The sequence below is a fragment of the Narcine bancroftii genome, chromosome 4 (assembly GCF_036971445.1).
Source record: "Narcine bancroftii isolate sNarBan1 chromosome 4, sNarBan1.hap1, whole genome shotgun sequence".
In the NCBI taxonomy this organism is placed as follows: domain Eukaryota; kingdom Metazoa; phylum Chordata; class Chondrichthyes; order Torpediniformes; family Narcinidae; genus Narcine; species Narcine bancroftii.
Window position 1 is genome coordinate 262,042,162 of NC_091472.1, and position 19,094 is coordinate 262,061,255.

A 19,094-nucleotide genomic window follows, 5' to 3' on the forward strand; every position below is an offset into this window, starting at 1 on the left:
TTTATGATAGCTTTAAGCAATTTTCCACCTACAGATGTCAAACTAATTGGCCTATAGTTCCAGGCCTTTGGTTTCATCCTTTTTTGAAGAGAGGCATGACACTCACCATCTTCCAGTCTGCCAGTAAATTATCACCAAATCCTCTACTCTAACTTCTACCTGCCATTTTGTTCAGTACCGTATGATGCATTCCACCAGGACCAGGGGACTTAACTATCTTTGACCCTCAACTTTACTCAGTACTACCTCTTTATTTTTAGTTAATTACATCCAGGTCCAATAACATCAGTCTTTGGCATGTTTGACGTGACCTCCACTGCGAAGACTGACACAAAATAATCATTCAAAGCCTCAGCCATTTCCTCATTACTCAATATCAATTTCCCCTTCTTATTTTCCATGACCAACCTTCTCTTTAGCCATCCTTTTCTGATTTATATAATTATAAAAATGTTTACTTTTAATTATAAATTATTATTTTTCTAATTACACATTTATTTATTTTTAATTAAAAACCCTATTAATAATGATGATCTGCTAAAACTGCCATTTTCCTTTTTAAATAAAAGCCGTCTGGTTCACAAATTTCCTTCTAGGGAGGAACTCTCTCCATTTACCTGATCTGACAAGTTTAACTCCAGACCCATTGTAATGTGTGTAACTCCAAAATGCTGAAGCAAGCCATTTAGTGCATCATTGCATGAGAATTACACTGGACAGGCCATCAGACAATGACTGAGGCACAGAATTCAAACATGGTGAATTTTCTGTCAAATCATGGAATGTGCTCCCAGATGTCTACATTGAGTGTTTAATTTGTGAGATCTTTCTCACAGATGAGTCAAGCAATAGCCTGAGATAGACACATTGACAATATCAGTCCTTATAGACTATCTGTCACTCACTGGAAATCACAGAGGAGGCAACACAAGTGGGTGGGAGCATCCTTGCAAGTCTTTATTACTAACTCCTAACTAGTCTCATTGTATTGGGTGAAAAAAGGAAGAGAAAATTTACTCCTAATTATTAACTTGCATCATCACTCAGTTGATGAACTAGTGCTCCTTCAAGTTAAATGACACTCGGAAGATGTATTGATAGTTGTTACGGCACAAAATTGACTCTCTTTGGAGGAGTTCATTGCCATAATCAAGAGTGAGTTGACAGCACTGCTCGCCTAGTTGTGAAGGTCTTTAAAATCAGACTCGGTCAGAGGCAATTAACGAGTGAAAGATAATTCTGTTTGACAAAGTCTATTTTGTTTTATTGGTGGCAGGCGGGCAGCTTTATCTGCACCAGGGATGTTGGTGTACCAGGGTGTTCTCTCCTCTGGTGGTGAAGTTAACGTGCTGTTGAAACTGTGGTAAGACTGTTTTCCAGTTGGTGTGGTTGAAGTTGCCAGGTACAATCATGGCTCTGACACAATGGGATATCTGGGCTTTGCAGGTGGCACCGTAAAGCTCCTTCAAGGCTTTACCCTCATTAGGCAAAGGCAGAAAGTAGTCTGTGGCTATCAGCATGGCCGAAAATTCCTGGTGCAGGTCAATGAGTCTGCATTTCACCATCAGGTACCCTAACTCTGCTGAGCAGAAGGTCTTTACAACAGGGACATTTGTGCACCAGTTCTCGCTGAAGTAAATGCACCATCACCTTCCTCAAGTCTTTCCAGAAACAACAGCATCTCTGTCTGCCCTGAAGGAGATCCAGCTGGATCACTGAGTCTGAAACTGAGTCCAGGAGCTATATTTCAACAAAATAGTGTTAAATGGGATAAACTCTGAAGCACAAAAATGAAAATAAATAAATGTTTGCACTGTTCAGCAGCAGCAAAATGGTCATTACCCACAATCTGTAACCTTATAGCCCCCCACACACACCAGTCATGTTACCATCATTATCAACTGAGTGGGTTAACTGTAGTGCAATGAGAAGTACAGAAAAGTACAGTGACAATATTTGGTCAGCCTGAAAAAAAACAGGCATCAACTCTTGAGGCAACAACACATGACTAAGTCCTTGCCAAAGAACAAAAGCAGCATACAACAGACAAAGCAAATAATCCCACAACCAAAGATCAGGTTGAAGCTTTGCAGTCCTATCACATCTAGTCATGAACTGTGGTAAACAACTGAACAGCTAATAGGATAGAAGACTTTGGCCAATTTGATGCACTCCATGCTATGTCAAGATATGACTGATTGGAGCAAAGAAGATGGCACTGAAGTATTAATATGATTGATGAAATTGTATGTTTTATAAGACCATAAAACATAGGAGCAGGACATTCAGCCCATCGAGTCTGATCCATATTCGCACTCAGCCCCACTGCCCAGTCTTCTTCCCAATAACTTTGATGCCTTGGCTAATCGATCGCTTTCTCAAATACACTCCATGACCAGGCCTCCACAACCACTTGTGGCAAAAACATCCTCAGATTTACCACCCCTGGCAGAAGAAATTCCTACACATTTCTGTTCTATATGGAAGCACTTCAATCCTGAATTTGGGCCCTCTTGACCTAGACTTTCCACTGATGGGAAACAACCTACTCTACCCTATAATATAGGGATGAAAGGGCAAATAGGAAGTGAGAAAACTGAGCAGTATAGTGACATTGGAACAGTGTATAATCTTGTGTATTCTATTCTGTGCAGAGAACCCTTCCCAACAACAATATGTTTCACTAACACAGTGTATGCTATTAATCACAGGATAGGTTTCCTGGACTTTCAATGAAAGAATTAAGTTTCCATCAGTTTGAAGTCACATCCCCATTTAATAGACATAATTCTTGTTATTTTATATTAACTTCTAAAGATCTTATTAATAAATTATAACATATCATTTATATTTCCCAACAGTCAAACAGAGCAGATCAAAGGCCCACAGATAGCCATTTCATCCTTCCAATTCAGCTGAAGTACGATTGGTATTGAGAAAATAATATTCTCTCATTTTTATACACGTTTAATTACTTTCAGATAACAGGCTGACTTAGTCTTCCTGAAATAAAATATAATTGCAATGAAAATTATGCAAAACAGAGCTCCTTGATCCTCTAGAGAGATGATGGACTTCTCATGGACCTGTGTTTTTTAGGCAGCTTGTTTAGCTTAGCAATTAGTGCAACAATGTTAGAGCGCCAGCAACTGGGGTTCGAAACCAGTGCTGTTTGAAAGAGTTTGTACGTTTTCTCTGTGTCTGCTTGGGTTTCCTCCTACCCTTCAAAAGGTATGGGGCTGGTTGGTCAATTGGGTGTAATTGGGGCAGCACGGGCTCATGGGCCAAAATGGTCCATGTCTAAATTTATTTATTTTTAATATTTAAAATATGATTGTGGAAAATTAAAGCACAGGAAACTGCATCAGGACATGTGCACATTTGTCTTCAGTTCCACTGCGCCATTTGTTTCCAATTCACACTCTTGATTTAACAGTTTGTGCCTTTGCGGAAGATTCAACAAACCAAAGGAAGTGGGAGAGAAGTAAGAATGTGGAACTGAAGTAAATTGAAAAAAGTACCAGCAGACTTGGTGAGTCTAAAAGTTAAAAATTCCATGGATCTGATGATCAAATTTTAAAATAGTTGGTTATTGATTATCTTTCAAAATTTGTGCAGATTGCAGATCACCAGAGGTTAGCAAATGTGATCAACTATTGAATTAAACAAGAATATCTCAGATTCTGGTTGAAGGGCCCAAATTACTGGTTTCCCTTTACTTCCTATGGATGCTTCTCCAGCATTTTTTGGTACAGGTACTCCTTGTTCTGTTCTGTTCTCAATGACCAGTCATATCTCGGAATGGACGTATATTGGAATTGCATACTTACCTTGTTAGTCGGCGTCATGGGGTCTGTAGGCTGGGCGCCCTAACAATAGTGAATTCACACTCTTAACTCTCGCACATGCACCAACCAAACTCCAATATGCAAACCCTTTGCGCATGCGCCAACCAAAGACTTGCGCATGCACACAGGAATCAAGATGGCCGTGGCCAGCCAATGGACCCTAGGATGCCATTAACAAGGTAAGTATACACATTTTGGCTCTTACATGCCCTATATCCCTATTATAGTTTTTCAAATACAATATAAACTATGTAAATGTTATATTTTCCTTATTTAAAAAAAAAATCGGTCATTAGTGTGGATGTAAGTAAGTCGCATAGTTTGCAAATCGGGGAGTACCTGTATTGTACTTGACTCCACTATTTAAGGGAGCTAGGCACAACACTTGTAAACCTACAAATAACAAAAAGCTAGGAGGGAATATGGGGTTGGATACGTGGCCTCCAATGTGATTTAGAGATGTTTAGGAGTAGGCAAATACTGAGCAAATTCAATTTAATAAATGTGAGGTTTATCTACTTGGTTCTGAAATATAGATAGAACTGTTTGGTGATAGATTTGGAAAAGGGAAAGTTTCATTTGATTGGTTCTTGTACATTGGCTGCTGAACGCAAGTGTTTAAATGCAGCAAGCAGCTAGTGGTTTGTTAATCTTCATTTAGATATGAACTTTGAAGAAGGGCCCAGGCCTGAAATCCCAGTTATGTATCTTCACCTCCTGTGGACACTGCGAGACATGCTGAGCTCCTCCAGCATTTCTATGTTTTAACGACAATCAGAATGTCTGGAGACTTTAGAGTTTTATTCTATACTTTGTTACTATATTTGGCAATTTCCTATTTTCATAATAAAACCAACAAATGATGGGGACACTTAACAGGTTAGTCAGCATCCGTGAAAACGAAAAGAGTTATTTTTCAAATGCAGCACCCATTAATTTTTTTAATGTATTTTCATTTCCAATTTTTATCCATGACTGAAGGCTATTCAAAAGCTTGTTGAAAATGTTATGCTTTGATGATAAGTACATTAATATAATAAAATTTCTGTTTACAAATTGGTTGCTGCTCATAACCTCCTCCTTGTAAACTTACCAACTGTGACTTCCAAGGATACTGTTACGTAGATTGCTGAGCATTGTAGTGTGTTATGTTATTTAAGACAGCTGGCCTTGCATTGATCTCAAACCATGTCATTTCCCCTTCAACAGGTTTTAAAACTGAGCGGAGCAGCTTAGTTAATTGTTTGCATAATTGTCTATTCTTTGGTTTATTATGAGTTCCTTTTAAAAATAATGTCTAAATCCTTTCATCCTTTTTGGAAGCAACTAAGAGATTGCTGGGCTGTGTTCATTCCTATAGATCCTCACTCAGAGTTGGGGTCATCTCAACATGGATTGAAACAGCTCAGAGGGATCCAACAACCTTCAAGCTCAGTTAAAAATCATGTCAGGATTCTGCTGTATTGTATTATAAAATTCCTCAACAATTATGTAACAGCTTGCAATGTTACAGTGGATCTGTGTCTGAGCCTTTTGCTATCCTCACTAGTATAGATTGCATCTGTGTACTTTATTCTTATGGCAGATACAAAAACATGAATTCATCACGGTCTGCCAGAGGGCATTAACATTCAATCTCAGAGTGATGGCATCTCTACAACCTTTCCTTCCATACTGAAGTTCAACTAGCTTCAGCAGACATAATTAAAACAAATGATTTTGTGGTTGTGCACTCAAATGAAGATCTATAAATATTTCTCAACAACTTTTCGAAGAAACAGTAAAACACATTCTCCACCAGCCAACTCCTGATCAATCACCAGATTCAACGGTGATGGCAGTGAGGAACTGGAGGATACAGAAAACCTTGCTTGCCTTGCCTCCCCCACCCCCCGAGGTAAATATACAAGTCAAAAATCAGAACAAAATCCATCATATCAGCTTTGGCTTTCAACAATCCGTTTCATCAGAACATACAGCCAACTGTTAGTTTACAGAGTGATTGTAATCCAAAATCATTCCTACAGCTGTGCAAAAACATTGAGACAAAGTCCAAGAATGTTCAAAGCAATAGAATATCCTCAATGCAAACTCAAAGGATTACAAACTGAATTTAGTGTAACAATGGAAGCCAACACATTAAATGAACCGCTGATTAGTTAGGTGGAGCAGACTGGCAAGGCATACATACCATGCCAATTTACCAATGCAAACAGATAAAAGCACTGTTAACAAAAGCATCAAGAGTGATAACATATAATTTAAAAAAATAAAGTCACATTATTTGAACAAATTTGGAACCGTACATGGAACACAACAGAGAAGTCCTACCGCGGACCTCCACCCCCTAAAATGATAGAATGAGAAGAAGACGAAATGAACTGACCCAGTGTGTAAAAGTAGATGACACAATTTTCTTGTTTATTTTCATTGTGTGATGACATTGTTTAATGGGTTCATTGTATTGTATATGTTGAACGCTTAATGGGTTTGGAGGGGGGTGGGAAGGGAGGGGAGAAAAAGGGGAGAAAATGACACTATATATTTAAGAGGGAAATGTTTGTGTGTATTTTGATTAATATGGTTCATAGTGTAATTTTTTTTAATTAAAAAGAGTGAAGCATGGATATAGAACATAGAATATTACAGTACAGACCCTTCGGCTCACAATATTGTGCAAACCTACATAAACCGAATAAGATTAAAAGTTAAACCCTCCCTTATCCCTCTATTTTTCTTTCATCCATTTGCTTGTCTAAAAGTCTTTTAAATGCCCTCCTTATTCCAGCCTCCACCATCACCAATGGCAAGGCATTTCAGGCATCCACAAGCCTTTGTGGAAACAACCTACCCCTGATGTCTCCCCAAAACTTTCCTCCCTTCACTTTTTGTACAGAATGTTGTACTGTAAAAGACAATACCTCTGTACAAGGCTTTCTGGTGAAGATATCAGAGTGGGGGGCGACCCGCTGTGAGGAAATTTATCTTTGTTTTTCCAGCTCCATCTTCAAATTTGCTGATCATATCACAGTAATAGGTCAGGCATCAAACAATGGTGAGATGGAAAGCAGGAAGGAGACTGAAAGCCCAATGGGATAGCGTGAAGATAACAATGTCTTTCTCAATATTGATAAGATGAAGGAGAGGATATTTTGGCTTCAGGAGAGGGAGCACAGTCCACATTTTTGTCCATTTTAATGGTGTTGAAGTTAAATGAATAGATAGCTTTAAGTTCTAAGGAATAAGTATCTCCAGTGACCTAACTTGGGATGCAAGAGTCAAAAAAAACGCACCAGCACCCTTACCTTACCTTGAGAAGGTAAAGGATATCAGGCATGTCCCCCTTATTGCTCAACTTCTATTGATGCTCCCTTGAGAACACATTTGCTGGATATATCACAGCGTGGTATGGGAGCTGGTCTGCTCAAGATTGGAAATATTGACAGATGGAAGTGGAAGCAGCTCCTAACACAAACTTCCCTATCTTCTATGGACTCCATCTTCATCTCCTTCTGCTGAAGAGAGGAAGACAACACATTGAATGACCCATGACCCCCCAGACACACCTTTTTTACATCAGGAAAAGTTTTAAGACTATGAAAGCAAGCACAGCAGTCTTCAAGACAGTTTCTTTCACTCTGCTATTCGGGACCTGAAGGAACCCCATAATATGATGCCCTTGCTTGGCGCAAATTGATCTTTCCATTGCAATCATGAATTATGTAATTGCGCTCTTTAAACAGTTGTAAGAATGTGAGAAAAACGCCAGGACTCAGAGAACCCTTCTCACGGAACTAGGTATTGTGTGACAAATAAACAAACTTAACAGAGATCGGTTAAAAAAGAGCAAACAACATTCTCATGGCAAACAATGCCAGTATTATCTGCAGCATGCTCATTACCTGATAACCAACTTAAGAAAAAAACAAACATCCCAATGAAACATCATCATCAGTGTAGAAGAACAAGCACTGAAAACCTTCACTGAGCTGGGAAAGAGTTCAGGACCATTCACCGTGTGGGATCAACATTGTTGCATTATTGGTGTGTCCATAATACAATGTTACTCTCTCCAGATATCATTGATTGGATCCCTCTTGTTTTCTTATTGACATTTTCTTGGAATACCATTCCTTGGATGTTAAGATTAGGATGCAAGACATTCAACATTTGCTCATTGGTTTATAGCACAATTACCTTGAAGTGCAAAAATTGATGGATTCAGCCCCACTCAAGTCTTGAGGGCAATCTTTCAGCATGGATGAAATGCTCAAACAGAGATGTTTCCTTTCCTGAGAATGCATTGCATTCCCATGTATCCTCAAAAAAACATTTAGCCCTTCATGATTATGTTGTCAATTTGTGATGTTGATCATCATCTTTTTTTTTAAACATCTTGATGTCAGTATGATCTTGGAAATTGGCTGCCGTATATTTTGCATTAGGGCCGTGTCTAAACTTGACAAGGTTTCATTAGTTGCAAAGCATTTGGGAAAATCCAATAATTTTGATAGGTGCTAAATACATCAGCTCATTTTCAGAGTATTTCCATACATTTCTTAGTCATTATAAGGTATGACTTTGGAAAGTCTGGCAAATTTTGACAGATGTATGGTGGAAAATGGACTGACTGGCTGCATCATGGTCTCGTATGGGGACACCAATACACCCGAGCAGAAAGCCCTGCCAAATGTAGCCTAGGACTTCACAGGCAAAACCCTCCCTACCATTGAGGGAATGCTGCTGTTGGAGAGCCGCTGCAATCATCAAGGATCCATGTTTCCCAGCACATGCTCTGTTCTTGCTACTGCCATCAGGAAAGAGCTAGAGGTACCAGAAGACATACACCACCAGATTCTAGAACAACTATGTGGTAAACCATTATTATGTATAATTGCCTGGTCAGGCACACCTATTGGCTGGTTGTACCTATGGCCCTTCCCCATAGGCTCCTGTATAAAGGTGACTGTTCCAAAGCCCCCTGCAGCTCAGTGCAGGACAATCGAACTGTCTGGGTGTGCTTGTGTTCTTAAGTGAATAAAAACCTATTGGTTTCTCTACAATAGTCTTTTGAGTAATTGATGGTACATCAATTTTATTCACACATTTTTTTTTAACTCAATAGAGCAGATCCTCAAGCTGGAAAAGCTGGAAATCGACCCTCAATCACCTGAGGCATCTACCAACTTTGATCTCTACTGCACTGTTTTGAACCATTCCTACAGGTCTCGTCTACCATTGTGCAATCAGGGTTGGCACCCTGGTGTACTCCATGATCAGGGATGCTACCACATACCAGGAAGCATGGACATTCTTAAAGGTCAGTACCTGTGTAAAATCAATGTTGTCTAAACCAGACACCTTCTAGTGACTTGAAAACAATGACCTAGTGAGTCCAACGCTAAATATCTTCGGGCCCTCTGAATATTCAGCAGGGCCTGTGAATGCAAGGCCATGTCCATAACGGAGTACACAGAGGACCTGACCGGGACAGCTATGTCACGGGGATCAAGTCAAATTATGTCACACAGAGACTCCTGGAACAAGGGGACCTCATCTGTGGAGAGCAGTTGAGCTGGCAAGTATGCTGGAGGTGGCCCTCCAGAACATGGAGGCCTACACATCAGACAACGCGGCTGCCTCATGGTTACCCTGGGTGCCAACTGCAGCAATGGTGCTAAGGGAGCACCCAAACTGCTACTTCTATAGCCTGGGCAAGCATCAGAGAAAACTCTGCCCAGTGAAGGATTCAACCTGCTCCAGCTGCACAATGCCAAAGTGTGAAAGTCCAAACCCATTCTGAGCAGCATAGGGGCCGCAGTCCCAAACACCATCATTACACAGAGCCAGCAGCGCCAGGTGTGATCCTTGGGCCCCATTTTCAGAAGCCAGGAGCACTACATACGAGTCATGGAGGTTGTCATCTTTGGGACCCAGGGGGCCACCATTTTGGACACAGCTGCTGCCCATAACAGCGATATGCAGCAGCCCGACACTGGCATCCATCACACTCAACCAGGTCAGTCCACATCAACTTGCAAGATCGATGATGGATATTCACATAAAAGGCCATGTGACAATTTGCTTATTTGATAGTGGAAGCATGGAGAGCATCATCCACCTGGACACAGTGTGGGGCATTTCTCTCACAGTCCTGTTGGTGAACCAGAAGGTCTCCATGGCATCCAGGTCACACACAGCAGACATCTGTGGCTTCTGCATAGTGAAGCTAACTGTGCAGGATACTGAACATATAGACTTTAGACTAATGGTAATGTCGCAGCTCTGCGCTACTGTACTATGGGGACTGATTTTCAGTGTCACCTTAAAAGCGTGACAATAGTTTAATGGGCCCCATCCACTCTATGTTTTCGATAGTTTTCAAATCGGCAACCTCACCACTCATGGCCTTCAGGCTCTCCATACTCAAATTGCACCGCCCCCCCCCCCCCCCCAATGTCGCTATTCGCCAACTTCACTCCCAACTTTAAACCTGTCTCCACCAAAAGTAGGCAGTACAGTGCTAGAGACAGGGCCTTCATCCGGGCAGAGGTACAGCACTTATTCAAGGAAGGGGTCATTGAGCCAGCACCAGCCCCTGGAGTGCACAAGTAGTGACAGAATGGAACAGGGAAAAGAATAAGATGGTGATCAACTAAAGTCAGACCATCAACAGATACACAAAATTGGATGCATACCCCCTTCCACAGATCACCAAAATGGTCAACCAAATTTCCCAGTATCAGATATTTTACTTCAACCTGAAATTGGCACATCATCAAATCCCTATCCACCCAGAGGACTACCAGGTGTTCGAGGTGGAAGGCTGCTTTTATCACTTCCTGTGGGTCCCCTTTGGTGTCATGAACAACATATCTGTCTTCCAAAGGGAAATGAACTAGATAGTGGAGCAGTATGAGCTGCAGACGACCTTCCCATACTTCAGTAACGTCACCATCTGCAGCCACGACCTGCAAGCCCATGACACCAATCTTCAGAAATTTCTCGAAACAGCCAAGCTCCTTAGCTTTGCATATAATAAGGCCACGTGAGTGTGTCCCACAACCCGTCTGGCTATCCCTAGGTGTGTCATGGAGAATGGAGTCATCAGACCAGACCCTGACTCCATGCGGCCTCCCACACAGCCTCTAGGCCCTACCTTTTCTTATTATGCTCAATTAGTCCACGATTATGCAGACAAGCCCCGACCCCTTATCAAATCCACATTCTTTCCCCGGGTGGCGGAGGCCTGTGCTGCCTTCAATTACATTAAGGTAGATATCAGTAAGGCCACAATGCATGCTGTGGACGAATCCACCCCATTTCAGGTGGAAAGCGATGTGTCAGACTTTACCCTAGCAGCAATTCTTAACCAGGCAGGGAAGCCAGTAGCCTTCTTTTCTCGTACCCTACCAGACTCCAAGATTCGGCACTCCTCGGTCAAGAAAGGGGCCCAGGCCATTGTTGAGGCAGTGGTGCCATGGCTGATAAGAGATTGACCCTCCTGACTGTAGTTCACATTTAACAATTAGCACCAGGGTACAATCAAAAATGTCAAAAAATTGAGGTGCAGGATTGAACTTTCCACCTACAATTACAATATTCTGTACCGGCTGGGGAAATTTAATGAGCCACCAGATGCCCTGTCCCTGTGGTTTTAACCTCCACAATGATTTCTGCTACCCCAGAGTGACCAGGGTTTTTCACTTTGTCAAAGCACACAATCCACCATACCAGGTCTGTGCTGAGTGCAAGCGGCACTTCTACTAGCCAGACAGGACACAATTACTTCAAGCCAGAAAAGTGGCAGATGGATTTCAATCCAGATAAGGATGAGGTTAACATTTTGGAAGAACAAATCAGGAGGCTGAGTATAGGGTTAATCATTGGTTTCATATGAATGTGAATGAACAGAGAGGCCTTGGGGTTCAAATCCATACATACATCAAGGTCGCCACACAGGTTGATAGGATAGTTAAGAAGGCCTATAGGTTGCTGAACTTCATAAACAGGGGGATTGAGTTCAGGAGTAGAGAGGTCATGTTGCAACTCTACAAGTCTCTGGCAAGACTACACTTGGAATATTGTGTTCATTTCTGGTTACCTCATGAAGGATGTGGAAGCTATGGAAAGGGTGGAGTGGCGATTTACCAGGATATTGCCCGGATTGGGGAAAAAAAAAGTTTTATGTGGCAACTTTTATCTTTGGACTGTAGAAGGATGAGAGGGACTTAATAGAGTTCTACAAGATTATGAGAGGCATAGATAGGATGGACAGCCAGTGCCAATGCCTATTTCCCAGGCAAACACAAGGATCGACAACGAGATAGACAACAGACTCGCCAAGGCAAATAGCGCCTTTGGAAGACTACACAAAAGAGTCTGGAAAAACAACCAACTGAAAAACCTCACAAAGATTAGCGTATACAGAGCCGTTGTCATACCCACAATCCTGTTTGGCTCTGAATCATGGGTCCTCTACCGGCATCACCTACGGATCCTAGAACGCTTCCACCAGTGTTGTCTCTGCTCCATCCTCAACATTCATTGGAGCGACTTCATACCTAACATCGAAGTACTCGAGATGGCAGAGGCCGACAGCATTGAATCCACGCTGCTGAAGATCCAACTGCGTTGGGTAGGTCACATCTCCAGAATGGAGGACCATCGCCTTCCCAAGATCGTGTTATATGGAGAACTCTCCACTGGCCACCGTGACAGAGGTGCACCAAAGAAGAGGTACAAGGACTGCCTAAAGAAATCTCTTGCTGCCTGCCACATTGACCACCGCCAGTGGGCTGATATCACCTCAAACCGTGCATCTTGGCGCCTCACAGTTTGGCGAGCAGCAACCTCCTTTGAAGAAGACCGCAGAGCCCACCTCACTGACAAAAGACAAAGGAGGAAAAACCCAACACCCAACCCCAACCAACCAATTTTCCCTTGCAACCGCTACACCCGTGTCTGCTTGTCCCGCATCGGACTTGTCAGCCACAAACGAGCCTGCAGCTGACGTGGACATTACCCTTCCATAAATCTTCATCCGCGAAGCCAAGCCAAAGAACTAGGGAACATTTTGCATAGCTTTGCATTAAGACTTTCATAATGATGAACAACAAAGCATTTATTGGATGATAGAGATATAAAATGTATATAAAGAAGCTAAAACTTTAAAGTGATACATAACGATACCTAAAGGGATACAGAGAAAAGTTTCTCGTGCTCATGCTGAATAATGAGAAAGGCATTAGTCTGGGTGGATATTATAACATATTACATCATGGTCACTATGGTAACACTATAAACAATAGTCTCTTAAAGAGACAGGCACAAAATTAACTCAGAGTTAAAACGCAAGGTTTTAACCTTTACATTGGTCCTCTTGAGGATCAGAGTGGTCAGCTCTGTGAAGAGCCAAAAGAGATGGGGGGCAGATCTTAAATGTTTTTTTTTCTCTTCAGTATTCACTCAAGGAACAGGTACAGAGTTGTAGGAAGTAAGAAATACAAGCTTGAAGTCATGGAACCTACAGTATACAGATTAAAGTGGAGGAAGTGCTTGCTGTCTTAAACTGAATAAGGTGGATAAATCCCCAGGGCCTGACAAGATATTCCCTTGGATGCAATGTGAAGCCAGTTTAGAAATTGCAGGGAAATATTTTAAATGTCCTTAGCCACAGATATGATGCTGGAGGATTGGAGGGTAGCTCACATGTTCCATTGTTTAAAAGTTACTCCAAAAATAACCCTGGAAATTATAGGCCAGTGTGCCTGACATCAATCGTAGGTAAATTATTAGAAGGTGTTCTAGGAGATTTCATATATAATTATTTGGATTGCCAGGGATGATTTATGGATAGTCAACATGGCTTTGTGTTTTTCGAGGAGGTTTCCAGGAAAGTTGATGAAGGGAAGGTTATAGATGTTGTCTACATGGACTTTTGTAGGCCTTTGACAAGGTCACACATGGGACGATAGTCAGGAAGGTTCAGATGCTTGATGTTCATGTTGAAATAGTAAACTTGATTCGACAATGGCTGGACGGGAGAAGAAGATAGAGCGTGGAGGTGGATGATTGCTTCTTAGACTGGAGGCCTTTGACTAGAGGTGTGCCTCAGGGATCAGTGGTGGGACCATTGTTGTTTGCCATCTATATCAATGATCTGGATGAAAATGTGGGTCAGCAGATTTGCACATGACACCAAGTCTGGAGGCATTGTCGACAGTGAAGAAGGTTTTCAAAGCCTGCATGGGGATCTGGGCCAGCTTGAAATATGGGCTGAAAAATGGTAAATGGAATTTAATGCAGACAAGTGTGAGGTGTTGCATTTTGGAAGGACAAAACAAGAAAGGAGATACACCATAAATGGTAGACACTGAGAAGTGTGGTTTAACAGAGGGATCTAGGAATTCAGATGCATAATTCCCTGAAAGTGGTGTGACAGGTTGGTAGGGCTGTAAAGAGAGCTTTTGGCAAATTGGCCTTCTTAAATCAAAGTATTGAGTATAGGAATTGGGATGTTATAGTAAAGTTGAATAAGACATTAGTGAGGGCAAATTTGGAGAATTGTGTGCAGTTTTGGTCACCTTACTACAGGAATACTATCAATAAGATTGAAACAGTGCAGAGAAAATTTACTCAGGTGCTGCCTAGACTTCAGGAACTAAGTTACAGGGAAAGGTTAAATATGTTAGGTCTTTATTCCCTGCAGCGCAGAAGAATGAGGGGAGATTTTATAGAGGTATTTAAAAATGTGAGGGGTATAGAATGAGTAAATTTAGATATGCTTTTTTCATTGAATATAGATGAGATACAAAGGGGATATGGGTTAAGGTTGAAAGACGGAACTTCTTCATACTGGGAGTGTGAAATGAGCTGCCAGCTGAAGTGGCGAATGCGGGCTCAATTTTAAAATTTAAGAAGAATTTGAACAGGTACATGGAGTGGAGAGAAATTTGGGGATATGGACTGGGTGCAAGTCAGTGGGATTAGGCAGAAAATTCTTTGGCACAGACAAAAAGGGCCAAAGGGACCTGCTTCAGTGCTGTAATGTTCTATGGTTCTTAAAAAAAAGAGTTCCCTTAGAGACACGGAGTGTCTATGGATTCACCTCCAGTATTGATGCAGCCACAGAGTCCAGTCCCAACCATTAGCAGCCCAAGCTCCAGATCCAAACCTCTAACACAATCAGAAAACCTTCAGCGCCCACGGCACCCTCGTGCATCCCGGTTCCTATACCTGGTAACGTAGTAACCCTTCAGCCAGCGTTGAGCCAGTCTCCTGGTTTGAATCACTCAACTGCAGTCACCAGCAGCCCACAGCATATGTAAGTTCCTCACCTTGCATCTCTAACAGTCCACCACCTGTCTGCTCTTCAGCCGTAGAAACCCACACTAGACCGCCACAATGGTCACCATCCTGTGGGTCATCTCCTCTGCTTCTCCTTGTCAAATGGTGGGATATTTTCCCTGTTTTCTGGTATTCTGCACCAGTCATCTGCTTTCTGGAAGTCTGCAACTCCTCATGGCTGATGCCGATAATTGGTGCTACCATCTTGGATGCAGACGCTGCAATCACAGAATATTTAAATAAAAACATCAGCTCCATTAACAGGCCATTTAAAGCCTGTATGAAACTGATGGCAGCCAGACTGAACAGCTGCACCCCACGGGAGTGAAGTGTCTCCGCTTCCTACTCTCCCCGGTCCACACCAGGGGTAGCTCCAGCATCGTCGCCATTTTTTCTCAGCAGGTCACGCAGCATCCAGAGGAAGCAAAGGGTCACCTATGTTTTGAGCCTGGACTCTTCATCAGGTTTAAGGAAAAATAGGTGGCAGCCTGAATTAAAAAGTGGGAGAAGTGGAGAGGAGGAGAGAAGGGAGGAAGGGAGGAGTACAGGCAAGCAGGTAAGAAGTCATAGGTGGATACAGGTGGAAGGATAGAAGAGAAAAAAAAGCTGAGAAGTGATATGGGGAGATGGTCGAGCATAGCTCTCAAGTAAGAGAAGGAGCAGAGTTTTATTGCGAGCTTTGTACAGTTTTCAGATTAAAATTTCACTTCACTGAGTTGACCAAACCTCATTATCATCCAAATGGATCCTGGTCAATGTTTTCAGTGTCCATGTTATCTTTTCAGTTGATATTTTATTTCTTTCCAGTGCAACGTTCCACCTATTAGTCCCTTCAACCTCTGATGAACCAGTAATCAGCTGGTAAGTTTAACCATTAAAATCCCAAAATTTCTTTCCTGATCAACCTCTTGCATTACATTTGAAAATTAAATATAGAGCTAATGTTGAGACACAGCAAGACAAGCCAAGGCAAAAGAGACAAGAGCAGTTTACCAAAGAAAAGTCAATGTGACAGAACTAATTTGTTGTACAAGGATTTTTTTCACTCTTCCAATATCATTAAACTATTATTTTATTTCCAATTGCCTATAGGAATTTCTTTACCCAGAGGGTGGTGAATCTGTGGAATTCATCCCACAGAGAGCAGTAGAGGCAGGTTCATTGAATATATTTAAGAGGGAATTAGATATATTTCTTCAGTATAAGGGAATTAGGGGTTACGGAGAGAAGGCGGGGACAGGGTACTGAACTTTAAGATCAGCCATGATCTCATTGAATGGCGGAGCAGGCTCGAAGGGCTGAATGACCTACTCCTGCTCCTATCTTCTATGTTTCTATAGTAAATATAAAATGTCACAGTATTCAAAGAAAGTTTTTTTTTTCTAAAAATAGTTTGAAAGATGACTGCAGCATGTCAATCAACCTGTACATATGTTGCAAACTGGCCTCATATGTTTTGACATAGAGCACATCAGGCCAAGAGAAAAGACCAAAAAAATTGAAATTTATTTAACAATGCTTAAGACACTGCTACCCAATTATTACTACTTTCTCTTCATTATCAATTGCAACCTTGCATAATTAATAGCAGTAGACAATGACGAGTGTTAATGTGAAGTAAAATAAAATAACCAGTTTCTTTGACAGAATGATCATTAAAATGAAAACCTGCAGATGTTAGAAATCTGAAAATAAAATCCTAAAACATTGGAAATCCTGAACAGCATCAGCAAAAAGAAAAATGGGATTTTAAGTCTCCAAGTTGGAGACATTTCATCAGAACTTACTCGCTCTTGAAAAGAATATTAAAAATTGCAAGTAGCCAGGTATTAGAGATATTTAAAAGAATCAAGGGGTTAGCAGAGAAAACTATCAATGAAGTTTTACGTTCTTTTCCCTTACTTGCATAAGAGAAGTTAATTTGGGACTTAAAGTCCCTTGCAGTCACTTGATCCAAATAAACTATATGGCTGTAGACTGCACTTTGCTTCTGAAATTCCATTCCTTTGAAGTTAGTGAAACAAGTTTTAGAAGCAATTTGTTGTAAACTAAAATATATGGTTCACTAAAAACATGCAAGTGTAAAGAACATGACTGAGGATGAATTTCCAATAGATCCATAGAACGTTACAACACAGAAAAACAAACTATTCGACTCTTCTGGTCTGTGCCAACCAATAAAACTAGCTCGCCCCACTGACTTACTCTCAATCCATAACCATCAAGACCTCTCCTATCCATGTATTTATCCAATTTACTTTTAAAATTCCAGATTGAATCTGCATTCACTAGATCAGGTGGCAGCTCATTCCTCACTCCGACCACTCTCTAAGTGAAAAACATCCCTTATACCTCTCCCTTTTCAGCCTAGATCTACGACCTCTTGTATTTATCTCCTCCAATCTAAGTGGAAACATTCTACTCACATCTACTCTGTTTATACCCTTCATAATCTTATAAACCTCTATCAAGTCTCCCCTTCATCCTTTTTCATTCGAAAAAGTATAGTCCTAACCTGTTTAATCTTTCCAGGTAACTCAACTTCAGAAGACCCGGCACCAAAGTTCATGACCTTTCCTGCACAGTATTTCATCTACCACTTCTCTGCCTTGAGAGAAACTTATCCAAGTCTCTGCTTTCTCAACTTGACATCCCCCTTCACCTATTTTTGTATCATCCACAAACTAGGTCACAAGGCCATCAATTTCATCATCTAGGTCATTACCATACAGCCTAAAAAAGTAGAGGACCCAGCACAGATCCCAGCAGAATACCACTCATCCCAGGCAGCTGACCTTATTCCTGCTCTTTGCCTTCTGCCAGTCAGCCAATCTATCCGAACTAGCACCTTTTCCAAAATACTATAGGTCCATGTCTTGTTTAGCAGCCTCATGTGCAGCACTTAGTCATCTGAAAATCCATGTAAACAACATCCACTGACTCCCCTTTGTCTGTTCTGCTTGTTATTTCCTCAAGGAACTCTGAATGTTATCAGTGTTTCAAATTCTTTTCCTTAAAGGGTAGTGGAAGGAGTCCATTGATATATTTAAAGCATACATTTATATGTTAAGCAAAGAAATGAAATGTTACTGGGAGTAGGTGAGAAGGAAAAAGTTATAATTAGATCAATCATAATTTTTTATTGCATACCTAAGGGCTGAATGGTCTGCTCCTAGTCCTATTTCAGATTGTACACATTATTGTTAGATCATGCACAATAATTTTAATACATTGTTTAATTTTATATATATATATATATTTTTAAAAACATAGAAGACCACTCCCCCCATCGCACCTGGGGTAGCTTACATTTACCATAGTGGTTAGCGCAACAACCAGGTTTGAATATCGTATGTTCTCCCCATGTCTCTATGGCTTTCCAGATTCCTCCAACCATTCAAATCTTGTGGAGTCTGTAGGTTAATTGGAGAATTTGAGCAGCACGGACTCACGGGCCGGAAGAGCCTGATACCGTGCTGCATCTCCTAATTGAAATTGAAATTTAAAACCCATAGTGGTTTGTGCCACCGACAATGGTAAGTCCATGCTTTACAGCCCAAAACATGAGGTTTGCAAGTTTCCAGGGCTGCATTTGGCAAACACAGAACAGAAGAATATTCTCATCCCACCCCCCCCCCACCACCACCACCACCTTCCCAGAAGGAGAGGTCATGTAAAGGGCCTTACAAGATAGGGGCCACAGCAGCTTCCAGGGACCAGATGTCAGATTCATGACTCATAAACGTGTCAATGTTGAGCAAGACTCCCAAAGGGATTTGGGTGCTGACACTTTCTTAATTAGAAGCAGAACCAGAGGTGGAGGAGAGTGACTTAGAAGTACTGAGCTCAACTTAAACCAGTAAAATGGTCAATAAGTGGTATGGTTACAGAAGGAAT

General features: G+C 41.4%; 1 protein-coding gene and 1 long non-coding RNA gene across 6 annotated transcripts in view; both read right to left on the reverse strand.

Moving 5' to 3' along the window:
• LOC138761905 (contactin-associated protein-like 5) overlaps positions 1-19,094 on the reverse strand; it is an 857,011-nt gene that overhangs the window by 730,849 nt on the left and 107,068 nt on the right. The window lies entirely within an intron of this gene.
• LOC138761909 (uncharacterized) lies at positions 1,276-17,818 on the reverse strand. Its single transcript, XR_011356608.1, has 3 exons — positions 17,713-17,818; positions 7,159-7,363; positions 1,276-1,740 (listed from the first exon to the last, which is right to left on the reverse strand). It is a non-coding gene; the product is annotated as an uncharacterized lncRNA (long non-coding RNA).